Source organism: Aotus nancymaae, unplaced genomic scaffold (genome assembly GCF_030222135.1).
Source record: "Aotus nancymaae isolate 86718 unplaced genomic scaffold, 86718_ANA_hifiasm-v0.15.2.pri h1tg000029l, whole genome shotgun sequence".
In the NCBI taxonomy this organism is placed as follows: domain Eukaryota; kingdom Metazoa; phylum Chordata; class Mammalia; order Primates; family Aotidae; genus Aotus; species Aotus nancymaae.
The window spans coordinates 90,488,663-90,502,593 of record NW_026988442.1 but is presented as its reverse complement, the minus strand read 5'-3'; the positions used below and the strand labels follow the sequence as shown (position 1 = coordinate 90,502,593).

General features: G+C 35.5%; 1 long non-coding RNA gene across 1 annotated transcript; it reads right to left on the bottom strand.

Moving 5' to 3' along the window:
* Positions 1-7,340: 7,340 nt before the first annotated feature.
* On the bottom strand, positions 7,341-12,505 carry LOC105728178 (uncharacterized). Its single transcript, XR_001109955.2, has 3 exons — positions 12,328-12,505; positions 8,589-8,761; positions 7,341-8,046 (listed from the first exon to the last, which is right to left on the bottom strand). It is a non-coding gene; the product is annotated as an uncharacterized LOC105728178 (long non-coding RNA).
* Between the last annotated feature and the right edge of the window lie 1,426 nt (positions 12,506-13,931).

The following is a 13,931-nucleotide window of genomic DNA, read 5'->3' as shown; positions in this document are numbered from 1 at the left end:
AACATAAGTTTAGATTTTTATGGCTTTCTCTTTTACGTTCTATAAAATAATATAGTTACAAAAATATATATGTGCTAGTATTTTACCTTTATCAGAGAACCTTATATTTTCATACTGTTTTCTTTACTGTTCTTTCATTTGACTTGAGTGCTGTCCATTAGCATTTCTTATTTGTTAGGTTTAGTGATAATACATTCCATCAGTTTTTATTTATCTGGGAATATCTTATTTTTTACTAAATTTTCAAAGGTCAGTTTCACTTCACTATATATTGCATTCTTGGTTTTCTGGTTGTGTGTTTGTGTGTGTGTGTGTGTTCATATTTTTTATCTGTAGACTAGATAATTTCAATTATTTTGTTTTCAGGTTTACTAATTCTTTCTTCTGCCTATTAAAATCTGTTAAGTACCTTTAGTGAGTTTTCATTTTAGTTACTGTACTTTTCAACTCCACCATTTCCATTTGCGCTTTAAAAATTTTCTCTTTGTTAAAAGTTTTATTTCATTTGTAATTTTTATTTACTTATTTCTTTGCCATTTTTTCCTTAGATATTTGAATACATTTAACACAGTTGTTTAAAGTATTTTTGATAGTAAGCCTAATATTTTGCCTTACTCGATGGATTTTGTAAATTAATTTAACTACTTTAAATTAGCCATGTTTTCCTTTGGGTTTGGTTCCTCTTTTAATGTTTTATAATTTTTTGTTATGAATTTGGTATTTGTCTATTATAACATGTTTACTCTGTAAATCTCCCCTTCCTTATCATTTCCTGCTTTTGCTTCTGTTTTTAATTGTTGAAGACAGAAGTTATATGTTTTTCCAGACTTTTCCAAACTATTTTTTGCAAACACTCTCTTTGTCATGTGTGATCATTGAAGTTTTTTGTTTTTTCAGCTCATGATATGTTAAGACTTCCCTGGACGTGAAAAGCTGTAACAAACAAACCAACAAAAATAAACAATATATTTATAAAAGAACAACCACTTTTCCTGGTCTTTACAGATGAGCTCTGTACTGGTACAATCCCTCTCCACTTAGCCAAGCTTGCTCTCAAGTCTAGGGACCATTTAAGTACAACTGTAAGTTCTTCTTGGGCCTTTTCTAAGCATGCATATTTCCTGCGCATGTGAGTGGCTTTCTAATTTCTCCTGTATGCTTTAATTTCCCATAGCTTTTCAGCTCAGCTTCTCCAAGCCTTAGATTATATTTTTCTACCTCCTACAGTCTCTTTCCCTAAACCTCTCTGAGTTTCTAGTCTTCTTATAGCTTTGAAAAGCACTTCCCAGCTCTCCCACACCCCATGTTTTTCATTTTACTGGCTTCTAAGTTAGGCAAAACAGAGACTTGTATTAGTCCTTTAGGTATCCTGCAGACAGGTTATAATGAATGTACACAATAATTTGAAAAGTTTGGAGAGGCGAGGGATAGGACTAAAGACCAGGTTTGCCTGTTCAAGGCAAAGACCACCACTGTGCTGTGAAGGGGATGGGGCAAATACAAGTACAAACAACACAATACTATCTTACAAATTTGAAGATAGCTTTTTAAAAAAAAAACATTGAGCATTTGGCTGGTTAATATAAACTTTTGACTGCTTTTCAGACCTCAAAGTTGGTTTATCTTATGGTCGTTTTTTTACTTATTTCTGTAGAAGAACAATAACTTGGAGATCTATAGTCTGTTATTTTGCTGATTAAAATATATTTTAATGGTAATAATCATTCAATTGTCTTGTCAATGTTATTATAAGACTATCAATTTAGTATATTTGCCATACATAGGGCATGATAATCATCTGAGTTAAAATGTCTCTGGACATCATCCAGAACCCATGAGGGTGGGGTCCAGGACAATTCATGGTAATTATATCATCATAGGTTCCAGGTGATTTTTGTGTACACTGCAGTTTGTCAACCACTGTACTATACTATACTTTTAAGAGAAGATATATAGAAAAAGTCTTTGCTATTCAGAATAGAGACAGAAAGCAGTTCTTGGGAGATTGAATATTAGTGACAGAATTCACTAGCCCAGTCCTACAATCCTGCTACAAGAAGAAAATTAACCAAGAAATAAGAAAGTCAAGAGCAAAGGCAAATTGACAGAAAAGTTTTCTACATTATAAGTGATGAAAACTCTTTGTTCTCTCTCTAAATTTCACAAAACATGCTTAACAAATGTGCAACACCCTTCAACAATTTTTCTACTGAAACATTCAGATGTCAGAATTGCTGGAGATCCCTCCTGGCCATTCTCCAGAATTGTTTCATCTCTTTACAAGAAAATACACAGTGTAAGGTTAACTACAGGTCTATGTCTGAAAGAATGACTTGCCTGTCTACTTGAGATAAATAATAGGAGTATTCAAAAGTTCGTCTTCTTTTCAGCATAATCGGCTGGTGGCATCTGTGGTATGACAAACACTGAGCATGAAAACACCTGGAATCCTTGAGGGAGTGCAAACAAATGGTATCAGGGAGAATAAATCATCAGTACCCTCTTTCCAAATGAATTCCGTAATTCAGGAAGAAAAAGAAAACTCATATGGTGTTTTGCTTTCTTTAAATGAGACGCGTTTAGCCAATGAAAAATACCAGAGCCTAATGACCCTGGGCCACTTCAAATGTCTGTATTTTATGGAAGATATTGCCATTCTTTAATACAATTCTCTCTACAATTAAGCATACTTTAGTCAACAAAAGCTTTACACATCTGTTAAACCACTGTGTTTCTTACAACATAAAATATTAATCTTCATTCAAAAAATATAAGACAATATAAATTTTATGTGCAAAGCAGAACAGAATCCACACCTCCTTACCTGTAAGTAATTGCTAGTAATGGAGGTAACAGAGGTGAATGTATTAACGTGTCACGCTATTTTCCTACGTGTAATTTAGAGATCATGGTATCAACTCTACATGGTTGTGAGATTTATATGAAGCCACATATATAGAACTTATAAGTAAGAAGTGTGTGTTTAAGAATTGAGGAAAGGGCAGACTTGCTGGCTTCAGGTGAGACATAACACCTTCTTATGAGACACTGCCATTCTCAGCTGTGGTGGCTTTGGGTAGAAACTCCTGGTTGAGAACAGCATAGGCAAAAGTAAAGGGGACTTTGTCTGGCACCGTAGGTACCAGCTTTGCTTCATGGGTGTATTGCACCAAATAGACTCGGGGTCCTTGATTCCAGGCTGGGCTTCTAGATGGCATTTCTAGACCTGCTCTGGGCCAATGGGGAGCCCACGGCCCTGAAGGGTGTGTCCCAGGCCCAGCAGCATTCACCATGTGAAGACTGAAGAGCCCTTGGGCCTTAAGAGAATATGGGTGACAGCCTGGCAGTACTCCCATGGAAGCAACGGCTACAGGGTGAGGCTCCCCTGACTATGGATAAGAGAGAGAAAAATGGGAAGAACTGTGTCTTGTGGTTTGAGTGCCAGCTCAGCTGTAGTACAACAGAACATCAAGTAGACTTCCAAGGTTTTTTACTAGAGTTCCCAGCTCCTGGATGGCACCTCTGGACCCACCCAGGACCCCGGACCTTGGGGAACTCACCACCCTGAAGGGAACAACAGGCTTGGCTGGCTTTACCCCCTTTTGACTGTAGAGCCCCAGGCTCCTGAGTGAACATAGGTAGTAGATAGGGAGGGGTTATAGTGGGCCTGGGTGAGACCCAGTGCTTTGCTGACTTTTGTTCTGGCCCAGCACAGTCCTAGTCTTGGTAGCCACAGGGTGTTTGTGTCACTATATCTCCAGGTCCAGGTGTCTTAGAACCAAGAGAAAGAGAGACACTCTGTTTGTTTCAGAGGAAGTAGTAAAATAGAACAAGAACCTTTGGAAATGCAAATAATTCTTCCAGAATGTATCCAAGACCTTAGGCAGCACCTCTACGTGTCTGCAAGAACCACAGAATTATTGGTGGCCGCTAAACCAGATATAGTTTAAATCACAACACTCAAGTCCTTTCCAGTATCAGGAAAGCCTTTGCAACAAAAATGGATACAAACAAGCCTAGACTATGAAAGCTACTATAAATATCTAACCTTTATGTAATTTGAAGACACAAAAAAAATAGAAAGATATTCCATGTTTATAGATTGGAAGAAGAATCAATATTGTTAACATGTCAATACTACCCAAAGCAATCTACAGACTCAATACAATCCCTATCAAGATACCAATGGTCTTATTCACAGAAATAGAAAAAAAATTCTAAAATTCATATGAAACCATTAATGACAAGGAATATCCAAAGATATCCAGAGGAAAAAAAAATGGAATTACATTACCTGACTTCAAATTATACTACAGAGCTATAGTAACCAAAACAGCATGCTAATGGCATCAATACAGAGACACAGACAAAGGGAACAGAACAGAGAACCCAGAAACAAATTTGCACATCTACAGTGAATTCATTCTCCACAAAGATGCAAAGAACACAAATTGGGGGAAAAGACAGCCTCTTCAATAAATGATGCCAGGAAAATTAAATATCCAAATGAAGAAAAATGAAACTAGACTCTTATTTCTCACCATATACAAACATCAAATAAAAATGAATTAAATAACTAAATCTGTTAACTCAAAACTGTGAAACTACTAAAAGAAAACATTGGGGGAAATCTCTAGGACATTGTTCTGAGTATTTATTTTTGAGACTCTGTTGCCCAAGCTGGAGTGCAGTGGTGCAATCCTGGCTCACTGCAACCTCCACCTCCAGCAATTCTCCTGCCTCAGCCTCCCAAGTGGCTGAAATTACAGGTATGCACCACCATGCCCAGTTAATTTTTGTATTTTTAATAGAGACGGAATTTTGCCATGTTGGCCAAGCTGGTCTAGAACTCTTGACCTTAACTGATCTGCCGGCCTTGTCTTCCCAAAGTGCTGGGATTACAGGCGTGAGTCACCACATCTGGCTGGTGTGAGTATTCTTGAGTAATACCACAAAACCACAGGCAACCAAAGCAAAAATGGACAAATCAAATCACATAAAGTTAAAAAGCTTCTGCACAGCAAAGAAAACGATCTACAAAGAGAAGAGACCATCCACGGAATGGGAAAAAAGTTTGTAAACTACACACCTGACAAGGGATTAATAGCCAGAATATAAAAGGAGCTCAAACAACACTAGAGGAAAAAATCTAATCATGGATGAAAGATTTGAATAGACATTTTTCAAAAGAAGACATATAAATAGTCAACAGGCATATGAAAGGGTGCTCAAGATCATTGATCAGCAGAGAAATGCAAATTAAAACTGCAATGATATGTCATCTCACCCCAGTTAATATGGCTTTTGTCCAAAAGTCGGGCAATAACAAAGACTGGGGAGGTTGTAGAGACAAGGGAGTCCTCACACACTTTTGGTAGGAATGTAAATCAGTAAATCCACTATAAACAATAGTTTGGAAGTTCCAAAAAAAAAAAAAAAAATAGAGCTACCATAGAATCCAACAATCCCACTGATGGGTATATATCAAAAAGACAGGAAATAAACATATCAAAGAGATATTTGAACTTCCATGTTTATTGTTCACAATACCCAAAATTTGGAACAACCTTAGTGTATATCAACTGATGAATATATAAAGAAAATGCAGTGTTGATACACAATGGAGTACTCTTCAGCCATGAAAAAGAATAAGATCCTGTCATTGGTAAAAACATGGATGGAACTGGAGGTTATTACGTGACATGAATTAAGCCAGTCACAGAAAGACAAACATCGTATGTTCTTACTTAGCTGTGAGAAAGTAACATTAAAACTATTGAACTCATAGAGATAGAAAGTAGAAGGATGGTTACTACAGGTTGGGAAGGTAGTTGGGGGTGGGGCAGGAGGAAAGGGAGAATAGTTAACAGGTACAAAGCAATAGTTAGAAGGAATAAATAAGACCTAGTATTTGCTAACACAACACAAATAGTATAGTAAAAAATAATTTGGCTAGGCACAGTGGCTCATGCCTGTAATCCCAGCACTTTGAGAGGCCAAGGCAGGTGGATCACTTGAGGTCAGGAGTTTGAGACCAGCCTGGCCAATGTGGCAAAACCCCATCTCTACTAAAAATAAAAATAATAAAATAAAAAAAAACCTGGGTGCGGTGGTGTGTGCTTGTAATCCCAGCTACTCAGGAGGTTGAGGTTCAAGTGAATTGCTTGAACCCAGGAGGTAGAGGTTGCAGTGAGCCGAGATGGAACCTCTGCACTCCAGCCTAGGCAACAAGAGCAAAATTCTCTCTCAAAATAATAATAATTGTTCATTTCAAAATAACTAAAAGAGCATAACTGGATAAATACCTAACAGGATGAGCACCCTATTTACCCTGATGTGATTTTTACCTATTGCATGACTATATCAAACTATCTCATGTACCCCATAAACATATTCATCTACAAGGTACTCACACAGTATTAGTCAGGGTACTCTAGGGGGACAGGACTAATAGGATGGCTGTATATGTGAAATAGTTTATTAAGGAGTACTGACTCACAGGATCACAAAGTGGAGTCTCTGGCAAACCAATGGTGTTAAATCCAAGTGTTCAAAACATGAGGAATTTGGAGTATAATGTTGGAGGGCAAGAAGCATACAGCACAGGAGAAAGATGGAGATTGGAAGACTCAGCCAGCCTAGTCCTTCCACGCTCTTCTGCCGGCTTTATTCTAGCAGCAATGGTAGCTGATTAGAGTGTGCCCACCCAGAATGAGGGCGGGTCTGCCTCTCCCAGATCAGTGACTCAAATATTCATCTCCTTTGGCAACACCCTCACAAGCACACCCAGTAACAATACTTTGCATTCTTCAATCCAACCAAGTTGACAGTCAATATTAACCATCACACACATACTAATTAATTTTTTTAAATAATTGGCTATTACTGGTTGCTAATATATGTATCAAAAGAACTTCAGGACTATGTGAGATTTGTTACTAAGCACAGAGATGTAAGGTAAAGGGAACTGGAATTGTGCATTTAAATGTAGTAACTCTGTGACTTTGGGCAAATTAATGGGCAAATTAATTTCTTGCATATAGGCTTTTCTACTGCCAAAGAGGAAATAGAACTTGCTCTGCCATTGTGTGGCTTTATTGTGGAGATCAAATGAGAAGGCACGGGAAGAGTTTTGGACAAAACATGGTGCTCCACAAATTTAATCTGTTATAACGATATTGGTATCAAGTAACAGAGGATGGATGTGTTTGCAAGGGGATTCTAATATGGTTTTGTGATATGCTCATCTCATTCTTTTGCTTTAAGATTTTTAAAGTGTTACATCTCAATTTGAGAAACATAAAAACATGACAAAATTGATTCAAATTATGACAACGATACAATATTAAAACTAAATATTTAATTCAACAGACATATTTATGGCTTCTTTCCATCTGCTGTATGTAAAACTGTATCTCCACAGAAAAACATCTGATTGAAAATACAGAGTGATATGAATAGAGCAATAACTTGCCAAATGTTTTCAAATCATCATGGAGTTCACTCTAGCCTTCATGTATGCATAGGAGAATAAGGTCAATGGGTATTTCTCATGGGGAAAAATTTGTATACAGTGGCAATAAAAATAAAAGACTTTGTATAAAAGAGAACGCTGTGGGAATATCCCATAGAGTGAGCATACCTATTAAAGAAAGTAATTGGGATCTGTACACTGGCAGGATACAAGAAAAGCTACAATAAAAGTGATTTCACATTTTTCACATATAAAAATATCACTATGGTATGTTACTTTACGGTATTAAATTGAATTTCAAAAGTTCTATTTGACTAAAGAGACTTAAAATTAACGACTTTTGTTAATTAACTAATGATATTAAAGTTTACTTTATCAGAGCCATTGCAAAAATTTTGGTTTCATGTAAGTTTAGTCACATAAGACTGATATTATAAATTTGGACATTATCTGTAGAAGTCTGTTCATGGCCTCCTGAGTTGCTGAAAAAGAATGTGCCAGAAAGGTTTCCTGTCTTCTTTCAGAGTTCCAGGTGAGTCTCAAACACTGAAAGGATCCTGGGAGTAAGACAACTATATATCGCAGATGGAAGAAAAGTACATTATAATTACAATATGTCCTATGAAACATGTCTATGTTCAAAACTAATAGTATCACAATAATATTTGGACAATTCTACCTCTTTTCTCCACATATATTTATATGCATTACTTACAGCCTAAACTTATTTACTTATTATTTATGTCTTTATAAACTTATTTACTCCTAAGAGACTCTATTAATAGCGAGGATATTTTTAGATGTTCTTATATTTCACATTGATTGATATTTTCCTGCTTCGTGGGAAGTATTTTACCTTAATGTTACAACAGATACATGAGGTAGGTGACACAGAAATATATTCAACCAGATGTTACTCCACTCACTCTAAAATACAATTCATAAAGCAGGATCCGGGGATGTACTATTTGTACCCTCTGACATTTATTAGCTATGCTATTTTAGCTAACTCCACTAAGACTTTGCTACTTATCTGTGAATGGTGACAGCCTATGGAAATCAGATAAGGTTAAAGTGAACATTAATTGAGAAAAATCCATGTAAATTACTTTACCATAATTCATGGCCAATAGAAGGAAATCAACAAATTCAATGATGTTGATGAAGATAATGATGCTGCTGGTGCTGCTAAAGGTGATGATGATGGTGATGGTGAAGACCATGGTGAATATGATGCCATAGTTGTAACAGTTACACATGTGTTTCCCAGTTGCTAAAGACCACTGCCTGAACATGACAAAGATATTATAGACTTTCTTTAAGAATCAAATACTTTGGATTGAGCAGTCAAGACATAATAGCCTCAAAACAATTTGCAAAGATAACACCAGATGGAATAAAGTAGTATTAATAACATTGTTTCTATTTCAGTCATGATTTCAATTTGAAACACAATTTTTGTCATTAACAATGACAAAATAAAGTGCTGAAAAAGTAAGTCATTTGAATTGTTCTCTGTGTTTACTTAGCATAAATCTCCAATTTGACAAATTTTACTTAAAGTAATTTTATTCAGTGATATAACAACAAAGGGAATTTGATACTTAATGAATTCCATTAAAAGTATACATATAATTTATTTTTACCTTTTATATTTCAAATAAATCTTGACAAATCTATGCTGACTGGATAATTTTTTTTGTTTTATTCATTCATAAAATCCACATTTCTGTGAATGGAATTCATCATTCTATCAGCAAACAAGTTTAATATAATTTTATCCTTAACCAGTTTATATAATTTTCTTGCAATCTGTAGATACAGCCATGGTTAAATGGTAAGACATTATAGGACAGGAGTTATTAACTTTTTGCATTCCCATTCATTTCTCATAAACCATAATATAATAGCAAACATATTAGAAGTTCTCCTTACTTATAAGTATGACTGGTTTAAAGAACATTTCTTGAATTACCAAAGAAAGTGGGTGAAAGTATGTTTTTATTTCTTTCTGACTATAAAATCAATATATTTTTATTTAGAAAAATTTAGATTCCAAAAATATACATGAAGAAAAAAGTGTTAGCCTAATTTGCATTGTTAACATTAGATTGCATTTTATAGTTTTCTTTTCCATACATATTTTAGCCTTGTTAATGTGTGTGTGTGTGTGTGTGTGTGTGTGTGTGTGTGTTAACATGTATAAATTAACATGCAGGTCCCAGCTTGTCTTACATTTACGTTCTTGCTTATGAATTATCTTGTGTCTTTAAAAGCTATTAGTAAACACTTTGAAGGCAACATAAAATTCCAGTTTGAGGTTAAGAGCATCATACATGCAACATTTAGAATGATGTATATTTTTATAATTATTAATAATATTGAGTATTTTTTAATAACAGCCATTCTGACTGGTATTAGATGATATCTCATTGTGAGTTTGATTTGCATTTCTCTAATGATCAGTGATAGTGAACATTTTTTCTTATGATTTTTGGCCACATTTATATCTTCTTTTTAAAAGTGTTCATGTCCTTTGCCCACTTTTTATGGGTTTGTTTCTTGTAAATGTGTTTAAGTTTCTATAGATGCTGGATATTAGACCTTTGTCAGATGAATACTTTGCAAAAATGTTTGCCCATTCTATAGGTTGCCTGTTTACTCTGTTTGTAGTTTCTTTGCTTTCTTTGCTATGCAGAAGCTCTTCAGTTTAATTAGATCCCATTTGTCAATTTTGGCTTTTGTTGCAATTGCTTTTGACATCTTTGTCAATAAAAAATGATGTACACTATTGGTGGGAGTGTAAATTAGTTCAACTACTTTGGAAGACAGTGTGGCAATTCCTCAAAGACCTAAAGACAGAAATCCCATTACTGGGTATATACTCAGAGGAATATAAACTATTCTATTATAAAGACACATGCATGTGAATGTTCATTGCAGCACTATTTACAATAGCAAGGCTGTGGAATCAACCTAAATGCCCATCAATGGTAGACTACATGAAGAAAATGTGGTATATATACACCATGGAATACTATTCAGTCATAAAAAAGAATAGGATCATGTCCTTTGCAGGACATGGATGGAGCTGGAGGCCATTAACCTTAACAAACTACCAGAAGAACAGAAAACCAAGTACTGCATGTTCTCACTTATAAATGGAAGTGAAATAATGAAAACATATGGACACATAGAGGGGAACAACACACACTGGGGCCTTTCAGAGGGTGAAGGGTGGGAGAAGAGAGAGGATCAGGAAAAATAACTAATGAGTACTAGGCTTAATACCTGGGTAATGAAGTAATCTGTATTACTTTTATAGCAAACCCATTATCATTTTTTAAAAATGTGCACCCAACATAGGAAAAACAACTATTGTCTTGTGTGCTCACTTTTGAGCACTAAACAAATAAAGAAAATTGGGGGAAGAGATATTGACAGAGAGGGAGGGAGGGAGGGGGAAAGGGAGGGAGGGAGAGAGAGAGAGGCGGGGGGAGAGAGAGGGAATCAGCTGTCTATCAGTGCTGACATATGCCTGTTGTTCTTCAGTTTATTTCCCAATTGTTCCTCACTTTGCCTTTCTTTCTTTTTTTTGGAAATCTATTTCTATGTATTTTAGAATTAAATATTATTATGTAAAATTCATACTTCAGAGTTTACTTTTTGTTATCACACCACATCTCTAGGAATGCTTGTTTTATCTTTCAGGTACACTGCTGTGCTAATTTTAAGTAACCTATCAGCCAGTAATGTGACAGCTTTACTTTTCCATTAGCTTCAATTGAATCTATGTAAATATAGAACTCAGCGTAGAAATATATAGACGCAAATATATTTTCTCAGTGCTATCAATGTCAAATACCCTTTCATCCTTTTAAACTAGAATCACCTATGTTTTCAAGCATAAAAGTCAGCTGGTAGAAGTCAAACACAGAATGTTTGCAACTTTGACAAATAAATTCACATGTGATATTTGGTGTTTCATCAATCACTTCATTTTCTTTCTTAGTCATGACAATGTTACATTTATAGAGCGGTGTTAGTGAAGAAGGTGTACCATAAAAATTCATTTTTCTGATAAATGAAGCTTCACATTTTATGATACAGAACTTTTGATATTCAATGAAAATATTTATAAATGCATTATAGTTATGCATGTGTGTCTTTAATAAGCAGTGCTTTCTTCTCTCAAGAAGCAGCAATTGACTATAAAAATTATGGGGAATTATAGTCAATTAGACTTGAATTTGGATCCCAGTTTTTCTCTTTACCAACTTTATAAGCTTAGTAAATTTTCCAGTCCCTTCAAGGTCTTTGTTTCTTCATTTGTTAAAAAGATTTTTTTTTATTGTCCTGAATATGAAGTGAGATATTAAATGTAAGGGACCCAGTGTGGTGCTTGGGAAATGTTACATAGTAAATATAATTTCTCCACATTTTTATCCACTCCCTTTGTCCTCTCATCTTACAAATGTGTTGCCTTTCTAACATGCACAGTAAATTATATTTGGAATCACGAATACGAAGAATAAAAAATAGCAGTGCCCCTTTGCCAGAGCACATGGGTATAGGCTAGTGGCAAAGGTAAAAATATAGTTTCAACTCTAAGGGACTATATTTTGTTAAAATTTATACTTTTGGTAAGAGGTATGATTTCTTGACTCAGAAATCTACCTGTATTGATTCAGAATATTACCAAAAGACTAACTCCAGCTCCCTGAGAGAAAGCCAGATTAAAGGAGGTTCACACTTGCCCTTTTCATTGTCTCAAATGCCTTTTTTAAAAAGTCCATATTTTAATCTGCCTCTACAGGACTTTAAAAGCAAGCTTTTGATAACTATAGCATTACCTTCAATATGAAGTGTGAGACAGGAGAAAGAACTGGTTGGAAAACCTGCTGAAATGCTTATTTCTGCTTTTGGTTGTTCTGACTGGCTGGATGGTGGAATGTCACCCTCCATGTAGCACCCCCAGCAGCAGATTCCCAGTGTTCTTCAGAGCATTCAGTCTGCTACTGCCCCTCAGCACTAGCCCATGGCCTTCACCCTATTCAACTTGAAAATAGAACAAAAGATGAGGTGTGGGTAGGGATGGAGTAAGAAATGAGGTGTACTCAGGGTCCCTGTTGCTCATAGCCTATCAAACTAATACTTCTAAAACATTTATTTAGTTTATACGGTGGATGTAAGTGACAAAATTACAGCACCGAAATGTCTTTTATCCAAGTGCTTTTCCCTAATCTGCATAGGTGTTCTTTTTATTGATATAAATGACAATGCACAATGAATGAGTTTAAGCAAACTAAAAAAAGAGACTTCTTTTGAAACATTTGTTTTATAAATCCATCATAAATAAAACTATTTAACATAAGAAATCCTGCTAATTTAATTTTGCATATCATCTATAAAAATAATAATAGCTAGTGTTTTCATGAGCCTATCTAAATAGGGAGCCTGAATCAGATCGTTTTCAGATATTCTTTACCTCTGTTCATTCACAGACATTTCTGGAAAATAGTGACAAATCAGCCTACTTTCCAGAAGGGAAAGACTAAACTTTGGAGAAATTAGCTTCTTGTTAAAGATCATAGAGTTTTCAAATTGTTGTGTTGAAATTCTTAGCTGTTCTTTTCTTCTGAATCTTTCTGTATTGTCTCAAGATAAGATGGAAAATAGAATGTTATATTTTTGAGTTCGCGTCCTTTGTAGGGACGTGGATGAACCTGGAAACCATCATTCTCAGCAAACTGACACAAGAACAGAAAATCAAACACCACATGTTCTCACTCATAGGTGGGTGTTGAACAAGGAGAACACATGGACACAGGGAGGGGAGCACTATACACTGGGGTCTGTTGGGGGGGAGGGGGGGACAGAGGGGGGTGGGGAGTTGGGGAGGGATAGCATAGGGAGAAATGCGAGATATAGGTGAAGGGGAGGAAGGCAGCAAATCACACTGCCACGTATGCACCTATGCAACAACCTTGCATGTTTTTCACATGTACCCCAAAACCTAAAATGCAATAAAAAAAAAAGAATGTTATATTTTGTGAAACCGTAGGTTAACATTTTACAAATACATGTTTTAAGTAATGCCACACATCTACAACCATCTGATCTTTGACAAACCTGACAAAAACAAGCAATGGGGAGAGGATGCCCTATTTAATAAATGGTGTTGGGAAAACTGGCTAGCCATATGCAGAAAGCTAAAACTGAATCCCTTCCTTACACCTTATATAAAAATTAACTCCTGATGGATTAAAGATTTAAACATAAGACCTAATACCATAAAAAGCCTACAAAAAAACCTACACAATACCATTCAGGACATAGGCATAGGTAAGGACTTCATGAGTTAAACACCAAAAGCAATAGCAACAAAAGCCAAAATAGACAAATGGGATCTAATTAAGCTTAAGAGCTTCCGCACAGCAAAAGAAACTATCATTAG